The 20,386-nt window shown below is 31.4% G+C and overlaps 1 long non-coding RNA gene across 1 annotated transcript; it reads left to right on the plus strand.

Annotated features, from left to right (window-relative positions):
• Positions 1–461: 461 nt before the first annotated feature.
• Positions 462–2,211, plus strand: LOC130811150 (uncharacterized). Its single transcript, XR_009041124.1, has 3 exons — positions 462–676; positions 771–920; positions 2,123–2,211. It is a non-coding gene; the product is annotated as an uncharacterized LOC130811150 (long non-coding RNA).
• Positions 2,212–20,386: the final 18,175 nt, after the last annotated feature.

The raw sequence follows: 20,386 nt of genomic DNA on the forward strand, positions 1-20,386 counted from the left end.
CCAATCTCTTATATGGACTAATATTTTACTCAACTACATACTATCTATTCCCATCCTATACATATATTCTCATTCTTAAAATTTGCATATTCGTCATCTATTTACACTTGATTTATTATTATTATTATTATTATTATTATTATTATTATTTCTTATATGATAGATATATATATGCATAAGGAATCAAAAAATTTTGATACAACCTTAATATAAAACTTATGTTATTATGTATAATAGGTCCAAATACATAATAAATTCTAACATCTTCTAAGTTGGAGTATGAAGATGTGGTCATGTTGTATAGTAGTAGAAACATCAAAATGACTGATTGTAACATTCGAAAAATTAAATATATAAAAAATAATAATAAAAAAATAAAATGAATAATAAAAAGAATAATAAAAAGAATTAGAAATCAGTTTTACGCCTTCCACTATTCATCATCATCTTCAACACAAAAATCAAACCCTTTTTTGCCTTCTCAAACCTTCGAAACCCATACCTCTCATCCCGTCCTTCTTTGTCTTCAATTTTCAAAGAAAAACGCAACTCTACGCATCTTCTTCATCTGATTTCGAAGCAACAATGTCCTCAATCATCTGATTTCGCGCCTAGTTTTTCCAAGAAACGTAGTCCTTCGCTTGATTTTCGAAAGTGACGAATTGAAGCCCATAAGGTATAATCTCCTCGATTCTTTCTTTTTTTTTTTGAATACAGAATTGCAGCATTCATTTTACCTGTTCTCTAAATTCGAACCTCAATAAGTGTAGAAGCAGTCGAAATTTCCCTTCCTTGACCACATTCTGCCGAAATGGGGGAGGTTTGAGTGAGATTTGGTCTTGATTGATTAAACATCAAATCCAAGCCGAAAAATCAAGCTTTGAATTTGAATTCTCGTTTCTTGCTAATGCAAACAGAAGGTAATCCTTCTTGATTTCTTTCCTTAATAATTATGCTCTTATTCATATAAAGGTTAATTTTCATTGATATACTTTCACTAGCACATTCCTTTACCATGTATTAAGCCCTAAATATTGATGAATTTTGGAATTTATATAAATAAATTAGATGAGTTATTAATTGGAAAATTTATGGAAAATGTGTTAATTAGTGAGTTATGTGATGATGAGAATTTAAGTGTGGACTATGATTTTAGTAGTAGATCATTCGAATGATTTAGTTGTAGATTAGTTCAGTGTTCTTGGATGTAATATTAACCTTGTCAAATTATGGTAATGGTGAAAAATGTTGATTGATTGGTTGTTCTTGAAAGTATCTAGGGTTCGTATGGAAATCATTAGCTGAATGGGTAAATTAGCTGCGTTCTATCTGGATAGTTTGTTAATCTTGTTTGGTTTCTTGGTTATGAATTTAAACGAACATAGAAGTGTTTGAATTGGATACAAAGGGAATTTTGGAGACGTATGATCTTTACAAGAATATAAGCTAGACTAAAGCAAGGTTATATTTTGATGATATTGGGGTTTGGAGTTAGAACTTGCGCGATCTTTAAAATTAGAAATATTAGAATAGAAGATGGAACTAAGATGCGTTCTTAGGATGATATGCAATGAGCTATGTAAACCTAGTTGTAGTATCGTATGCTTTGTTGTGGTGCTATATTTGTTATGCATCAGGAGGCGACATTATCGAGGAGCCCTTCTAGTAAATCGCAGAGTGCCAGACTTAGCTTCTTGAAGCATTCTTTTTGGTGAGTAATAGAAGTTCCTTAAAGGGTCTGGCCAGACTACATTCTTGAAAATAAACTTTTTACTAAAGCTCTTTTGAATTTGAAAATTGTTGAGAAAAATGTTGTTGTGAATGCTTATGTTAATATTATGATATGGTCAATGGATCGAGCTGGTCATTGACGGAGTTGAGGAACATTGTTCCTTGCTCCCTGTTTTTAAAGTGAGTTGTCATTTAGATATTGACTAGCTTCACCCGAGAGCGACATAGCCGTAGAGCTATGGAGCACCTCTCAAGCTAGACTCCCTGTGCGCACATAGATCTAGAAAACTGATGTTGCTCTTAAAACTATGATTTGAATTGTTGTGTTTTGTTGTTTTGGATTGTTACTTCTCATTCAGTTTAATCTGACCCTTTGTGGTTTCCAATTTAGTTTGTTTACAGATCGGAACCAGTCGGGAATAACGGATTAGCGGAGGTGATTAGAATTTCCAAGGATGTATATTGAGCTGAGCACGTGGGAATTTGTAGTTTTGTATTAATATTTTGGATAAATGTAAATTAGATTTGGTTGTATTGGTTATATTAGACTTGTAGAGAATTGTATGATCATCTTGTGTTTTACTTAGATGATTGTTTTGAGATTTTGCTGAGTTAGTTACGTGAAGGAGCTGGTGATCCCTTTGCTCAAGTTTTGGAAGTGTGATTTGAGTTTTTTGGGAAATGAACCCCGTGATGACCCTGTTTACTCAATGAACAATAAGTCGGGTTGTTACACTGATAGTATCATCGTGCATAAAATCTCGCTCAAAATGACAACGTTAAATGTCAGTATATGCTTGGGATGTTCATTGAAAATTTGATTTTTAACAATATAAAGAGCAGGTTGATATCATATATATTGCAAAGATATGGCCTTCGAGTGATGCAAACTCAAACTACGAAGCTTATCCTTGAGCTACTTATGTTCACAAGTTAAGATGGCCAAGGACATACACTCTACTTCGGCCAATAATTTAGAGACGATAATTTGATTCATGGTTTTCCAAGAAATGGGAGAATTTCACCTAATTAAACTAATTAAATTGACAAAAAGCAACGAGTAAGAGGTCAACTAGTAATAGTCTAGCTAATAAAAGTCTCGGCTATAAACCTAAATACAAATCACAAACTGAACAAATTATACTTTGAACAAAACACCCTTTAAAATATCGAACCACTCTTATAATAGCATCTCAATAGTCGCAACATTAAGCGTTAAGGAATTTAGAAAGTATTTGCTGAATATAAGCCAAATAATTAGATCTAACAAATGACAAATAAATGAGTCAGTTAACTAACTTACAATACTACTCACCTTTGATATCAAGACTATACTTTCTTTGGGACAAATTGATACCCTTTTGATTTCTGCATTATTTGAATACCGAGAAAATATTTAAGGACACTGATATCCATATGAAAAGTACGTGGGCGCAATACTATTTAAAAACAGTATGCGCAACACGAATCATTCCCAAAATTAAGCAAATCATCCATATAAATGAGGATATTAATTGGAACAAGAGCATTCTAATAAAAGAAAAAAGAATTATCAAAAGAAGTGTACCAAAATAAGAAATTCTTGAAGAAGTAGACAACTTAACAAACCAACATTTAGGTGTTTGTTTCAAGCAATAAAGAAATTTTTGCAGCTAACACAATTCAATGCGATGCATACTTTGAAAACTAGGGTTAATTTTGTATACCCCTTAATTTTCCTTTTGTTAATCTACTTTAGAATAATCTAATTTAGGATATAGAAATTTAAAAAGGTTTTGTGAGACATATTGATTATAAAATATAGTAATTTGAGATCTTGTTAGATTCGTCTTATTAAAGATTTTTATTATATATTTTTATAATTATTAATGATGTGTATTTAGAAATATCAAAGTTCAAATATTGCTTTTAATATTGTGTAAAAGGTAAAGTGGACAAACAAAAATAATCGGAGGAAGCACACTTTATCAAACAAATCCTCATGTAGGAAAGCGTTATGGACATCCATTTAGTCGTCATCATCATCATCCTACCCAGTGTATCCCGCTCATAGAAAAACTATGGACAGGATCTGGGAAGAAAAGGACGGTGGTACCCATAAAGGAGAGCACGGCCAAAGGAGTCCCCCGACTCGAGAAAGATAAAGAGACGTGGTTATATGAAAAAGATAAATTAAATGCATATAAATATTATAAATAAGTAGAACCAACTACAAAATAAAGGAAAATAAAAAACTAATAAAAAAGAAACGAGAGAAGCAAGATGGCAAGAACACCAAAAGGTAATCTAAGAGGACATCAATAGTCTAAAACATAGATATGACGCCTCCAACTACCCCTATCCCTAGTCAGGCCCTCAGAGAGGTTTAAGTCATGTAAGTCAGTTTTTATTTGCTTATCCCAAGTTCTTCCGGGTCTTCCTTGACTTCTCTTACCCTTTACTATAACGGTTTTTACTCTCCTCACAGGGGCGGTGAAAATTTTTCTCTGCACATGCCCAAACCACCTCAATCTATTTTCGGGCATTTTCCCAAAAATAGGGGCTACCCCTAGTTTGTCCCTAAACTCTTGGTTCCTAATTCGATCCATCAATGTGTGCCCACACATCCACCTCAGCATACACATTTCTGTAACATCCATCTTATGTTCAAAAATCTTCTTTACAGGCCAACATTCGGTCCCATATAGCAGAGCAGGTCTGATTGCCACTCGGTAGAATTTTCCTTTTAACTTGCTTGGGATTTTCCTATCACATAGCACCAGTGGTTGCTTGCCACTTGAGCCAACCCGCTTGTATATGATGATTTACATCTCCGTCAATCCCTCCATCCCTTTGAATGATCGATCCTAAATACTTGTACTTGGTCGTACTTTTAACAACTACTTCATCAATGAACACCTTTGGTTCACCTACCGGTGATGTCCCACTAAAGTCACAGCGCAAATACTCGGTCTTCATACGACTAATGCACAACCCTTTACCATGATTGGTAAAGTAAGTAATCATGGTTATTTGGTCATGTATATCATTTGGTCTTCATGATGATACTCCATTTTATTTATCAAAGAAATTTTGATGGTTGGAAGTATAAGTAAATTACCATGATTTTATGATGATTAAAATTAACATCAAAGATGGACAATGTTTGCTAACTTTCGTATTTACAAGTATTATTTAATGCCTGATAAGATGATAAAATTTCGTTGTTATGTTTTTTAACATGTTTATCTTGTATTATTTTGTATCATGTTTTTTTTTTTTATAAAAACATAATAAGTGTTATTATCAAGTTGATTATAATTGCATTAATAGTTCATTGATGGTAATATGTTATATATTTGGGTCTTTGTATGATTGGTATGACAAGATGAAGTTTCTTATGCAAGTTACGCATTATGTATTCGTTATGATTGGTTATCTTTTGACCAATTTCAATAATGATATTGTTGTTGATGTGTGTTTCACCATTTGAGTGAATTGATTTACAAAGTTGCATGCTTCATGTTAAGTTAACAATAAAAAAAGTTAATTAAAGTGTCAATTTAATTATTGCAATGTTGTTATAAACAAAAGTTTATGTTGCATTATTTTGTTTCATGTGTAGAATTATTTTTATGTATTTGTGCATGATTCAAGTTAGTTTTTATGATATTTTCTTTTTTGGTTTATTACCAATGTTGTTTAAATTTGAACATATAAATTTTATATGGGTAATATTTATTTTATCATATGTTTATTTTACCCAAGGTTATATTAATGTATTAATATTGAAAGGGGTACAAAGTTTATGACATGAATAAATTTAAAGGTTTATCATCAAAGATTCATTAAAAGTAAGTTTTAATGTAAATGTGATGTTAACAAGAATTTGAAAATCTAATAATGTAACTAAATAAAGGTTGAAAGTTGTCGACATTATTTTAAACTCGGAATTTTATTTATCAAAGTCTTTTATTATAGAGGTTAAGTTCCATAATGTTAAATAAGTAAAATGAGCTTAATGATTATATAAGTGATTTTATATATCAAATAAATGATAAAGACAAGTTTCTCTAGTTATTTTGATATATATGATGGTTTAATCTTATATGGTATAAATGTTGATTTTCTTAGTAAAGCAAGATATGAATTCATTTATTACTACATTGATTAATATATTAATTGAAATTCATATGTTACTCTTAATCTATAGTATATGTCACAGCTTTAAGTTTTATTATGGCAATTAAAATTCCATAATAGTTTATTGTTATGATTTTCAAGATATGCATTATTTGCATGAGTATATGTAAAGTTTTATACTAATATTTATTTCGGAGGAAAGTACTAAGTAAGTTTTATTCCCTTTAATGGGTATGTTATGATTTTTTCTATTGTCGGATAAACGCCAAATAGATTTGGTGTGACAATTATAAGGAAGAATTTAACTATTTAAATTAAAGTTAATGTTAAATGTTTTACTTCGTATAAAGTGTTTGATTTTATAGAAAAGTCGTAATTATTTTGGTACAAAGGAAATTTGTTTTGAATTATCTCAAGGTTCAAAATAAGGATGTATCTATATAGATTATGTTATTTATAACATCTACTATGAGTTCTAATTATTAGAATAAGGGATATGATATATCAATGATATTTGATTATAATACCAAGTGATGCAATATTTATTTGGAAATTTTACTTTCAATGATAGATAGGTTTAAATACCTATAAGTTTGTACAGATGATTATGACACTTTGATGTTTTTTAAATTGATTTGCTAATCTTTAGATAAAGCATGTATTTCTAAAAGAGAAAACTATAAGTTTGTTTTATTAAGGAAAAAGTTTTAACGAAGTTTGGATTTGTTAAAGCTTTCAATGTAAAGGTTTTTAGTATTGTATTTATATTACTAATATGAAGGGTTACCCATGATTATTTATTTTGATACTTAAGTATCATATAAGTTTAAGCTTTCTAAAAGAAAGTAAGTATTGATGTGTTCATCAAGGGAATAATGTTTGAGTTTTAGTAACTTAATCTTCAAGTAAGTATAACAATATTTCATAGATAGATTTTCATACTATATATGAAGATTGATGAACATGTACTAATGTTTTAAGATTTATTAAGTGGTATTATACTTAATATGATAATTGATTATTGAATTTATTTCAATAAGTTTACAGAAAATACAATGGTTAAAGGATTGTTTGTATTTTGATATGGTATGTTGTATCATGTATATTTTTATAAATTATGATATATTTATTTTGAAATTGTATAAGTATAGCTGACAAAGTAATACGTCATTTTCCTTCTATGAAAGGAATGAGGGAGCTAAATGTTAAATGAATTTTAACATAAAAGTTTAAGGATTAAGTATTTTATTATACTTAAGGTAAAGTCCAAAAATACCCTCATGTCTTCTAGTTGAAGTTATTTCCTAAATATTTGGAATGGTTATCAAATTGTTTATAGTTGTCAAGTAAAGTTTTACTTACAACTTAAAGTTCCTTTATAGGAAAATTATGTGAATAGTCCAAAAATGTTTATGTTGTATCATGGATATAGTTAATTTTATAGTGAAAGTTCTTCAAATTTGAAGAGGTACTCAAGTGTGAGTTTGACCTTTAGTGAATTGGTCATTCTCTATGTTGATCAAAGTATATGTTTGTGGGGGAGGTATACCAAGTTTTGATCACCCGAGAACAAACAAAGTTTTAACTTATTCTACTATGATATTAATGTTATTTGTCATGACTTAGACAAATATATAAATGGTATAGTTTAAAGATACTCATCTTTGTGATGTTTTATATTGTTGTTCATGTGACTTTAAAGTATTAATCAAACATATAAAGTAAAGTTATATAAACTTAATAGGTTACAAAAATATATGACAAGTTCAAACATTTACTTAACATACACCAAATGTGAACTCATCATGGGGAATCATCATATATCGAACATAGTAAGAAGAAGATTTTGTATGTGACTTGATATAAATTCTAAGCGAGATGCTCTATCCTAAAACATCATTTTCTCCCTACTACGGTGCTTAGCAATATAAACCGGAAATATGTTCTGAGATATAAAGAATTTCACTAATTTCTTAGCACAAGGAAATTAGAACGACATGAGAAAACTTAAGTGGAAGAAGAAAATGGAAATTTACAATCGAGGATTGCAAGTTCTCTATGTAAAGTGCTATAGAGGATAAGAAATTCAGAAATCACATGTATATTTCATGTATATCTCATGTAAGAAATAACTTTCACATGCCTTCCATATTTATAGAAAAGCATACAACCATTCATGAAGTAATACGTAACTTTATGAACCGCAACGTCGATTCACGAATCAATGTCGATATTAAATGAATCCATCTCAATTATTCAATTAATATAACCATATTAACCGTAGGTAGTTATTGCATAACTAACAAAACTGAATAAAACAAACATTGCAAAAACTAGCGCGAAAGTCGCGGGTCACGACCTGTGCAATTTCCAAAACAGAAACTTGTCTTAAAATCTCGCAATCCGCGAGTCTTCTCACGATCCGCAAAAATACTTTTGCACAAAACAACACTTTCGCAATATTGGGATATTTAACTTAATTAATAAATTAATTAATTTATTTGATTTAAATAATTATTAATTCCCAAAATTATTATACGCTCTAAATGACAACAGTTTGCTATGATACCAAATGTTATTTGTAAGCTCGAGACCAAAGTTCGGGTACAAGGTTGAGAAACAAGATCGCTAGCTATAAATTGCAAGGGTTGGAATGGTGTGGTTAAAACTAATTTTTATATTATTTTTGATATTTTGAAGAACATGTATGATGATTGTTGGGATTGATTAGAAAGGAACTATTATGATAATGGCTTGTAGATGAAACTAATTGATACAAAGTTTCACCACAATTAAATTCAATTAGGAATAAATTTAAATGGATGTATAAAAAGATAGTTAGGCAACTCTAAATCTTAAAGATAAATTTTGCAACATAAAAAGTTTAGAATTTTATACATAAATTCAACTACTTTAAGTGAATAAAACTTTTACTATTTATACAAATGCAACAACTAAGAAAATCAAAATATAAATTTTGCAAAATGGATTGGAATTGATCACTTGGCCATGAATCGGTTTTCTTGTACTAAGGGAACCTAATTCATGTGTTCTAGAATGATCTATCACTCCCCTCCCATGAGCTTCATCTTGCATAACTCCTTAGCAACCGCCAACCGCCAACCGCCATATCCATGACTTGTTTCATATAAAATAAACAACTTAATTAATTCTTTCTTACTCGAACAAAGTCTTTTCAAAACAACCAAAATGAAAGTAACAAATAAAAATTTCATGAAAAGTAATTAAAAATTCACAATCCTTAAATATTGCCACCCTTTTCATTTTATCGTCACCCTTATTCTAATGAATTTACAATTTTGCCCCTAGACTTAAAATTTCTTTTATATACTCCAACCTCACTAAATAACACTCTTATCACTCTTAAAACACTAAATTACAACATAAAATTTGTGGAGCAAAAGCTAAGGAATTCAATCCGCTAACAATTAATCGAGGTAATTTTTATTCGAATTTAATTAAATTAAATTTTTTGAAAAAAAAAATTTTGGGTGAGTCGCACGCGTTTGTGCGACTGAGCCACGGCCGAGTTGCAGATTTTGTGCAACTGACCCGCGGCCAAGTCGCGTGCGACTCACCCAAAAAAATTTTTTCGAAAAAATTTAATTTAATAATATTATTATTTTTTTATTTTTCTTATTATTGTTATTGTTATTATTATTATTATTATTATTATTATTATTATTATTATTATTATTATTATTATTATTATTATTATTGCTATTATTTTTATTATTACTGTTGATATTATTATTGTTTATAAATTTTTGGAATATTCTACATGGTAAGCACAAACTATGGCAAAAGGCGAGTGGTAGCAATTCTTAAATTTTTTTTCCACAAAATAGCACTCAACTCTTGAAAAAGCTACTGCCATAACATTATGACGCAAAAAACGTTAAGTTTCCGTTAACTATTCTATATGGTAGGCACTAACTATTGCAAAAGGCAAGTGGTAGCAATTCTTAAAATTTCTTCCACAAAATAGCACTCAACTCTTGAACAATTAACTACCGTAACATTATTAAGCCAAATGTGTTTGATTTTCCGTTAAATATGGAAATAACCATTTTACCCCTGTTCCTTTTCACTAAAACTCAGTACCTTCTTCCTCTTCTATTCAACATGTTCTTCCATTCAACATTATTAAGCCAAATCATATAGATTAAGGTCTTCCCAAACTACCTCCACCTCATCCTCGTTAGTAAGTCACAATCTTAGCATCCTTGGAGACTTGTATACCTGTGTTGATGAGTTGCTTCACTTGCCCATCAATCTCGATTCTGTATTGAGTACCCTAAATTCCCAAAAGAATAAAATCAGCATCAACATGATGCATGTAGACAGCTTAATAATGGAGCATTGAAATTCAAGATCTTGAAGGAATGGAAGAACATGTTGAATGGAAGAGGAAGGAGGTACTTAGTTTTAGTGAAAAGGAACAGGGGTAAAATGGTTATTTCCATAATTAACGGAAAATTAAACATTTTTGGCTTAATAATGTTACGGTAGTTAATTGTTCAAGAGTTGAGTGCTATTTTGTGGAAAAAAAATTTTAAATTGCTACCACTCGCCTTTTGCAATAGTTAGTACCTACCATATAGAATATTCCTATTGAAATTAAACAAGGGTATATGTGTCATTTCAACAGTTTACGGAAACTTAACGTTTTTTACGTCATAATGTTACGACAGTGACTTTTTCAAGAGTTGAGTGCTATTTTGTGGAAAAAAATTTAAGAATTATTACCACTCGCCTTTCGCCATAGTTAGTACTTAGCAATTACCATGTAGAATATCCCTAAATTTTTTTATATATTATTATTATTATTATTATTATTATTATTATTATTATTATTATTATTATTATTATTGTTTTTATTTTATTTTTTTATATAAGTAATATATTTAATATTTTTTATATATTATTATTTTTTTTCAAAATAATATATTTAATAATATTATTATTATTTTTATTTTTCTTATTATTTTTATTGTTATTATTATTATTATTGTTATTATTATTATTATTATTGTTGATATTATTATTATTATTATTATTATTGTTGTTGTTGTTGTTGTTGTTGTTGTTGTTGTTGTTTATATTTTTTATCGGTCCCAAGCTATGGAGACCTAGTCGACAGCCTATTACATGGCTATTGTCGGCTCTGCACTGCTGACGGATAAGACCAGAACCGGCATGCGAGATCACTCAATACTAACCGTCAATGTCGATCAGGATGAGATTGCTTGGGGTGTGGTGACGCTGGCGTACATGTATCGGCAACTGGGAATGGCGTCTACTTGTAGAGCTGTTCATGGGCGGGCTTGGGCGAGTAGCGGACCGGGTATTTGCTATTAAATCTACCCGCGGGCACAAATATACAAAACCGCGCCCGCATTTGAGGGCATAATTTTTTGTGGCTACCCGCCCATTTTTAAAGCGGGCGGGACCCGCTGGTAGGCGGGTATTTATTATATAAATATCAAAAATATAATACAAAATATAAAGTTGGAGAATTACGGAAATACTACCTGAGACAGCCGCAGTTCTAGAGGACTACCGCAGCAGGCGCCAATCGCCGGGAAGCTTTAATAGAGATTGGAGAATGGAACTGTGAAGCCGTGAGGGAGGAATGAAGAACTGTGAAGTCGTGTGCCCATGAGGGAAAAATGAAGAAGGCAAGAACTGAAAAGCAGGTTTTGAAATTTTAGGGTAACTATAAACATTAAAAGAGGCGGTTCCTTACTTCCTTTTATTTTTTTCTTTTTTTTTCTTTTGTGTAACTTAATATAATTGATTATTAAAAATTTAATATATATTAAACTAAGCGGGCCGGCGGGTATACCCGCGGGTATTAATTTAGTGTCGCTACCCGCCCATTTTGTCTTGGCGGGCGGGTACTACCCGTTCAAACTTAAATTTTTTTAAAAATATGCTGTCCATGCCCGCCCGTTTTTCGAGCCGGGCGGACCGGGCCTGGCGGGTAGCCCGCCAATGAACAGCTCTAGCGTCTAGGGCTGGTTGCAAGACCATCGCTGGTTGTCTCACATTGCTTCAGATATGGATTTACGAGTACTTTCCAGCCTTCCGTCCCCATCCTCAACAAGCAGATGTGCCTAATAAGACTACGGCAGAGATGTGGTCCACACCCAAGCCAGGTCGTGAGATTAACAGGCTGAGGGACTGTAGGAGTATATTGGACTCCCTGACGAAACTCAAGTATTGTATATCTCATCACACTTTGTTATACATGTTATTTTAATTTTAGATTACTTTTTATGTTAATTTCGCTTGTATACAGGTGGAATGGACTCTGTAAATGACTTCTCCAAGGGCGTTGCTAAATGAGCACCCACGCACCGCCTACATCGGGGGTATCACTTGCTTTGATATCGTCGAGGTGTATTTGTCGGAGAGAACAGTGCGATAGCTAGGCTTTGTGCAAGCTATTCCTCCCCCTCCTAAGAGACCCACTCATGCTCTACGACCGGCTCATGGTACCTATTCTGTGACCTTTGCTTCTCCGCCTATTTACACAGAGGCATGGAGTAGGTTCCCCTTTTGTGGCCGCATTTGTGATCAGGCACTTCGTCGGGCATCTGTTCCATCAGAGGTTGATCCTAGTTACGTTGACTGGTTCAGAGTGTCCTCCCACCCATATATCCTCCCCGGCGAAGGATCGAGTGCCAGTTTTGATCTAGCTGATAGCAGAGTGGAATACGTTAGTTTTTTCAAGCTATTTGTTTTCTATTATGTTTTTGTGTAGGGATGGTCATGGGGTGGGTCTGGCCAGACCCCGACCCAGACCTTTTTATTTTTTATAGATCCAGACCCGGATCTGGACCCTAAGGGTCCAAAATTTTCAGACCCAGACCCAGACCTTCCAGATCTGACGAGTCTAGGGTTCTTGATGGGTCATTAATGGGTCTTAAACAAAGTCTCTTTAATTGTCAAAATTCAACCTTTTTCGAGTCTTTTTGTATTTTTGTAAGCAACCTATTATCGTATTACAAACACCTGTTCGAGTCCATGAAATTCAAATACAAAATAATTACTAAAACTTAAAAAAAAATATTTTTTATTGTATAGGGTCTGAGTCCGAGTCTGAAGGGTGGGTCTAGGGTTTGGGTCCGGATCCGGGTCTGCACCTTGAGACCCGGACCCGGACCCGTCAAATATTTTCTGGATTCAGATCCGACCCGGATCCGATGGATCTCAAAAAATAAGACCCTAACCCTTAAAAAAGGGCGGGTCCAATAGAGTTCTAGACCCATGACCATCCCTATTTTTGTGTTATTTAGATGTTGTTTAATATCTTGTTCACACCCTTTTTTTGCTTTTTTTTTACTGTTTCTAAATGAATGGTCGAGTCGAGTGGCTCCATTGCTGAGATTGTCTCCTGTTACGGAAATGAGCCCCCGGGAAAGACAGGCTATTGATCTATACGTTGATGATGTTGGAGATTTATTTGTCGAATGGCCAGCTTTTAAGGGGCATGGCCCTTCATAGACTGTTTGATTTTGTAATTTAAAAGTAATTTACATCAATGCTTTTATTTATTTATGTCAATGCTTTTTACGTTATAGTTCAATTAATATACATCAATGCTTTAATTAATTTACATCAATTCTATACATATTGAATTCTATCCACGTATTGAATCCCATCTACTTATATAGTTAAACTAAATATTGATGTACACAATAGTAACACTATGGACTATCTACAAATTAAATTCTATCTACATGGATAGTTAAACTAAATAATGATGTACACAATAGTTACACTATGGACTATCTAAATTTACAACATCTTTAGCGGTATTATTGCCTTATGGTGGTCGTGACCTGTATAGTCTATTCCAAAGCAAAATCCTTCTACGAAAATGTGTTTCTATATGTCTAGAAGAATAGTCAACTGCTTCTCTCCATGATTGCTGGACTAGCGGCAATGGAGATGAATCATCATTCATCAATAGTTGAACAAAATGATTTCTATTCACTCAACATATATATATAACTTTATTTACACTATGCACACCCGTTGCTTTCCTTAACGGAAGAATTAAACAGTTATAGTATGGATTACCGTCAGCAGAACCATAATAAGCAATTTCAATGTTAAGAAACGTTGCTGCAAAGTACAATGCCATCGGTGCATCCAACCAGTGTATAAACGGAGCAGGTCCATTGCTATGCGAACCAATACTGAATATAGCGTTATCTAACGCCTCTGCCAATAGATACACACGTAGGTATTGTTCTCTATTCATTTGCATTTCCATACACATTGCACGTCTTAAAAGAGGTCATGCCTCCTCGCCTCCCAACTCTGTGACGGCAATAGCTCTAAATCCACAATTACCGTCACCCATAACATCAATCCAATTAAACACGAAAGGAGGGAGAATATGCGGGATGTGATTCGGCCATGGAAACAGTGAAAAATCACGACCTGCTGGACCATCTGCAATTATTAAAATTAAAATTAGTAACATTAAGCTGTAATAAACGTATGTGAATAACAGAAAGGAAAGTCATGTACCGGATAAGTTGAAACTAAACTTAATTCCAACTGAGGATTGCGTTTCTCGACCACTAGATCTCCCACGGGATGAAGATCTAGACCCTCGACCACGAGAAGATGATCTGCTATGTTCAAATGCGCTTTTATTTCTTCTAAGGGTTTTGCTTGTCGTTGGTCTTCCCTTTCTAGGTGGACTTGCGTAAAGCTCAGTTATATTGGCTCCATCAGGGTGTAATTCATCTTTAAGTACCTGAGACAAGCGTCGTACAACTCCGGGATCAGCTTTTAAGACTTCATCGACCAACGATTGAAAGTACACTTTGTCATTGGCGTTTGCGTGCCGTACTCCTTCGTTGGTGTCAGCTCCTATCTCTGTGTACGTCAAAGTTCTCCAGAATGGATGAATGTCATCCAAATACAAAGAACCATGTGACTTGAGCGACAGATAGAAATAACAAGCACACGGCAATCCATGGGTGCGTTGAAGTGCTCAACCGCATTTGTCAAATATATAATCACCCAAATCTAACATATGGTTATACTCAAGCCACAACTGTTACAAGGAAAAAATAGATACATGGCGATATAAAGGTCTAAAGAAATGATGTCGCAACGACCTTGAAATAGAATTCATAGATTCCTGTAACGCTTGTCGGATCCTGGCTTGCTGATTTGTAATCTGTGCGTGTGCCCTTTTAAACAGAGTATCAAATGAGCTATTACTACTACCAAGATAATACTTGAAAGACGAGTGTTGGCTTTCAACTCTGCTGGTAGTCTGGTTACCCATGTGTAAACAGTCATTCGTCCATGCACGAATAAATTTCTCTTTAAGTGGAATCCATGTTCCAGCCAAATACCGAACGACCTTTTTGTTCCTAACCGACCAGGTAGTCACAATCGATTGCCATCTGTCTTCAAATTTGTCGAGTGTAGAACTGTCAACCAAGGGGTTTCATCTACTTTTTCTGAATACCTGCCCTTGTTGATTTCTTTTCTCGCCACACAACTTGTCCACCATGTTCTCAACGTCATTGGCAATATGTCATACGCATAACAAATGTCGCACATCTACATTAAACACAACATTGAACGTAATTAAGACATGTTCAATAAATAGACAATAATTAATCAACAAAACCTTTTTACCTGGGAAGACATCACGAATAGCTGCAGATAAACCCTCATCTCAATCAGTTACAATGACGCTAGGAGTCTGAGCTGTGCCAAAAATATCTCTAATCCCTGCAACACTCACGAATATGACACAGCCACCTCATCTCGCATCAAACAAAACGCAACCAAGAAGTTGTGATTGGTTGGCGTCATTCCGATTACTTCACACAGTGGCCACTTTTTTTTGTTTGTTTTGTATGTTTTATCTATCAACACAACATACGGCCACGTACGTATCATCTGGATGGAGGTAGGATTTGGAACTAATAATCTGCTCAATTCCCCTTCACCATCCAAGTCTGTCCAGACCACGTAATTATGCTCTGTGGCCATATAAAGACAGTGTTGAAGAGGAGTCCTACCCTCCATCTCTTCTCTCTTTATTAATTGCCCAACATTATATATCTGATTCATACTAGCAAAAAAACCAGGAAAATTTTCTCTAATTGAAGACATGATAAAGGCAGGTTGCATGCCGGTTGCACTAAGCTCTCGTATGTGCTGCCGAATATCTACATTCAACCTATTTGCCCTTACATGACCATCTCTGTATACTAAGAATCGATGATTTTGTCTACCTTTTTCCCCAAGACATACCCTCACCGTCCAAGGTCTTAGAACCAAGTCGGGCAGTATCATCCAGGTTATGCAAATCACCCCTAATATTACCATAGCGGTGACATCTTAAATACAAACTAACTATAGAACGTCCTTCTTTTTGTTTATGAGAAGCACGTGTAAAATGAAAACCAATTCCTATTGCTATCTCATCGACTCAACTATATAATTCATGTACGGAACCAAATTTCCTATCCGTAACAAATCTACCAGAGTAATTTACATGCTCCCCTAAATTTTCAAAGTCCTGCAAGTTTAAAATATGAAATAACTCATACATTAGGTTAATAAAACATTATACAAACAAACATTAATAATAAATATTCAATATTAAATAAAAAATAATTTACTTTAATAATTAAGATTTCAACTACATTAAAATATATATAAAATAAAATAATTCTAATAATAATAAAATAAATAATAATATTAGATAATAACAAAATAATAATAATAATAATAATAATAATAATAATAATAATAATAAAAATAATAATAATAATAATAATAATAATAATAATAATAATAATAATAATAATAATAATAATAATAATAATAATAATTAAAAAATAAATAAAAAAGTATAATATTAATAATATAAATTATAAATATTTAAATTATGATAATAATAATAATAATAATAATAATAATAATAATAATAATAATATAAATTATAATAAAATTAATTATCAAAAATAATAATAATATAGTTTACTAAATAAATAAATAAATAAATAATAATAATAATAATAATAATAATAATAATAATAATAATAACAATAATAATAATAATAATAATAATAATAATAATAATAATAATAACAATAATAATAATAATAATAATAATAATAATAATAATAATAATAATAACAATAATAATAATAATAATAATAATAATAATAATAATAATAATAATAATAATAATAATAATATAATTATAGTAACAGTAATTATAAAAATAATAATAATATAATTTACGAAATAAATGAAAAATTATTTATATAATTTAGATAATAATAATGTAAAATAATCAAAAATAAAAAAAATAAAAATAAAAAATTGGGTTGCATGCGACTGGACCACGGATGAGTCGCACGTTTTGTGCGACTCATCCGTGGTTCATTCGCACTTTTTTTGCGACATCAATTTTATTTTTATTTTTTTAAAAAAACACCCATTCAAATCGATTAATGTACGTACCCAATCGGATTCACAGTCGCTTTCGTTAGCCATTGTAAATCGATTCCAACTTCTAGCTTGTTTAAACTCAAAAAACTTTTTCAGAGAGATTTTAGAAAGATATTACCGTGTTTGAGTTCGTATATGATGCAGGGGCGCTACTAGAAATTCAATATATATAGGGCCGACTTTTGATTTAATGTTTTTAAAGTCATAATAGTGTTATTAATTGAGATTTAAGTATGTTAAACAAATTTAAAGTTCAGGAGTATCTTCGTCATTTTATTAAGACTGGGATGGCGATGAATAATAATTCCCTTCAAAATTAGATGTTAAGTAAAGAAACAACTAATAAGATTATTATTTATATTTTGAAGAGCAATTAATCTAAAATAAGTTTAGAGCTTAAAAGAGAACTAAATTCAGATGTTGAATAAGTTGATCACTAAAAAAATTAATGTTAGGTTGGTTGAATATACAACAATCTAATTTTATCAGGTATCTTCATAGATATTTGGCTTATATAGCTACTTTAAAAGCCAAAATTTTTGGTTGATCAAACAAGTCAATCAAAAAATCAATAACCAATAGTCATTTGTCAAACAGATCCTAAATCATTATTTCAGCGTAATATTTAAATTGGAATGAATTAGAGTTTATACTAAACTGAAAATAAATTAGCAAATTTATTATGAATTAATCCAAAAAAAGACAAAAGAGTTACTAATCTACTATAGTTCGACGTACAAGTAGTGCTAGGATTAATTCTAACTAGGAGGAAGTAGCTAATAGGAGCAACCGACGAGAGATAAAGATCAAAGGCTTGACATGTTAATATAAACTTGCTACTCTTTTTGTCCCATCCGGAGGTGGATTGGTGTGTACGGCTGACGGGCTGACTTTTGGATATAATATAGTCCCTCCACATCAATATAATTGTCACATTTCTTTATTTAGTAAAATTATATTAATTGTCACATTTCTATTTTTGTCAATTTTTGTTTTACCTAAATATCCTTAGTTCACACAAGTAATTACGAATATACCTTACTTACCCAACTATCCGTCACTACTTACCCTTCACTAATTACGCTTCACTACTTACCCAACTACCACCTTTTTAATGGACCCCACACCACTATTAATATCCGTACCCAAGCAAATGGGACATTTATATTGTTTTATAATTATCTATAGTTTGATTTTTTAATATGTTAGGGATTTTCTAGGTTAACTCCCCTTTAAGTTGGTATTATTCACGATTAATCTATAGTTGGTATTATTGTAAAAAAAATTCAAAAAATATTGTATTATTCACGATAATTTTTCTAAAATTAAATAACTATGGTTAAATTTAAATAAAAAGCTAAATCATAACAAAAATAAAAAAATTTATTTAGCTTATGAGGAGGATTTTAAAAAAATGTTGCAAGAGAATGGGTAGTATATACCCCAAGTCCCAACGTACAAGTAATACTAGTAAAATAGTCCAAAATCAATTGAGCAATCTTTTTATCATTTGTTTGTTGACGTCAAACAATAAACTAAACAGAAATAGAATTATTCAAAAGGATAATATATATAGAATCCATTTCCAGTCTTAAATACTACAAATATTACGATTACTCCTACTTATCATTATCAATTAAAACATACGGCACGTTTCAAAAGTCAAAGACAAGGTTTTATGTGGATTACGTTTCTTTGGACGTGATAGATTAAGTTATCATAACTTAGTTAAGGGTAGGTTTTCACCTACTTTATGAAATTTTAGCAAACAATGACTAATTAAAAGCCACCAAAGTGAGAAATTTGGTTTTGAAACTTATTTTTCAACATCATTTTCTTTCATTTCTTTTAGGAAAATGCTGCTTGTTTTCTTTAAAATAAATACTTTATTCTCTTTTAACAACCTGTTTTAGGAAAAGATTTTAATGCCCTATACATTTCAGTTATTCAGGTTAAATGCCGGATGGTTTAGTTGATTTTTTAAGACATTTTAGATTAGATTATTAATTCTTATTTTTTTTGGAAAAATTATCAACAATGGTATAATTTTTTTGCTTATTTTTCTACAATAACACAAACTTTTGTTTAACCATGAATAATACCAACTTAAGAGTTCTTTCCTAGAAAGATCTTAATATGTTAAAAATCAAATTATAGGGGATTATAGGACAAAAAAATTGGTAAATTAGTTAATAAACTAAAGTTGGTATTATTCTAGGAAAATAACCCCTTAAGTTGGTATTATTCATAGTTAACCAATAGTTGATATTATTGTACAGAAATTAACAAAATTTGGTATTATTCACGGTTATTTTTCTTTTATTATTATTATTATAGTTTTTATTATTATTTAACATATATATATATATATATATATATATATATATATATATATATATATATATATATATATATTGACAAAAAAAATCTAAGGCCAGGATCAAGCTAGAAACACTTAAATGAAACTTTAGTTGTATAAAGGTGTTTATGGGCGGGATTGGGAGGCTAGCTGATCGGACATTCTTATAAAATTTATCTGTAGGCTCAAATTTTCAAAAGTCTGCACACTATTGCAAACCTATTTTTTTTGTTGATATTCGCCCTTTTTCTAAGCGTGCACTAGGACAAGACTCGCAGGTAATAAGCGACAAACAAAAAAAAAGTACGATCTTATAAATTAAAAAAAAATTAAATAAAAAAAACATTCCACACAAGAATTATAATCACAATAGAAAGTCTAAATTTAAGTTTTAACATCAATGAAAATAATACAACACATTAGGGGTGTTTGGCAATTGGCTATTGGTTGTCGGTTGTTTGCTTTTTTAATTGGCTTGTTTGACCAGATGGAAATGTCGGCTGTTTTGGTTGGCTTTTAAGATAGCTAAAAAAGCTAGCTGTTTTGTGAATATCTTTGGTAAATTTAAGTATTGGCTATTGGTTGTTTATTGGAGAAAAAGTGTGCCAACAAGCCAAAAGTCAACCAAAAAAGCTGGCTAGA

This window comes from Amaranthus tricolor, chromosome 4, assembly GCF_026212465.1.
Source record: "Amaranthus tricolor cultivar Red isolate AtriRed21 chromosome 4, ASM2621246v1, whole genome shotgun sequence".
Lineage (NCBI taxonomy): Eukaryota > Viridiplantae > Streptophyta > Magnoliopsida > Caryophyllales > Amaranthaceae > Amaranthus > Amaranthus tricolor.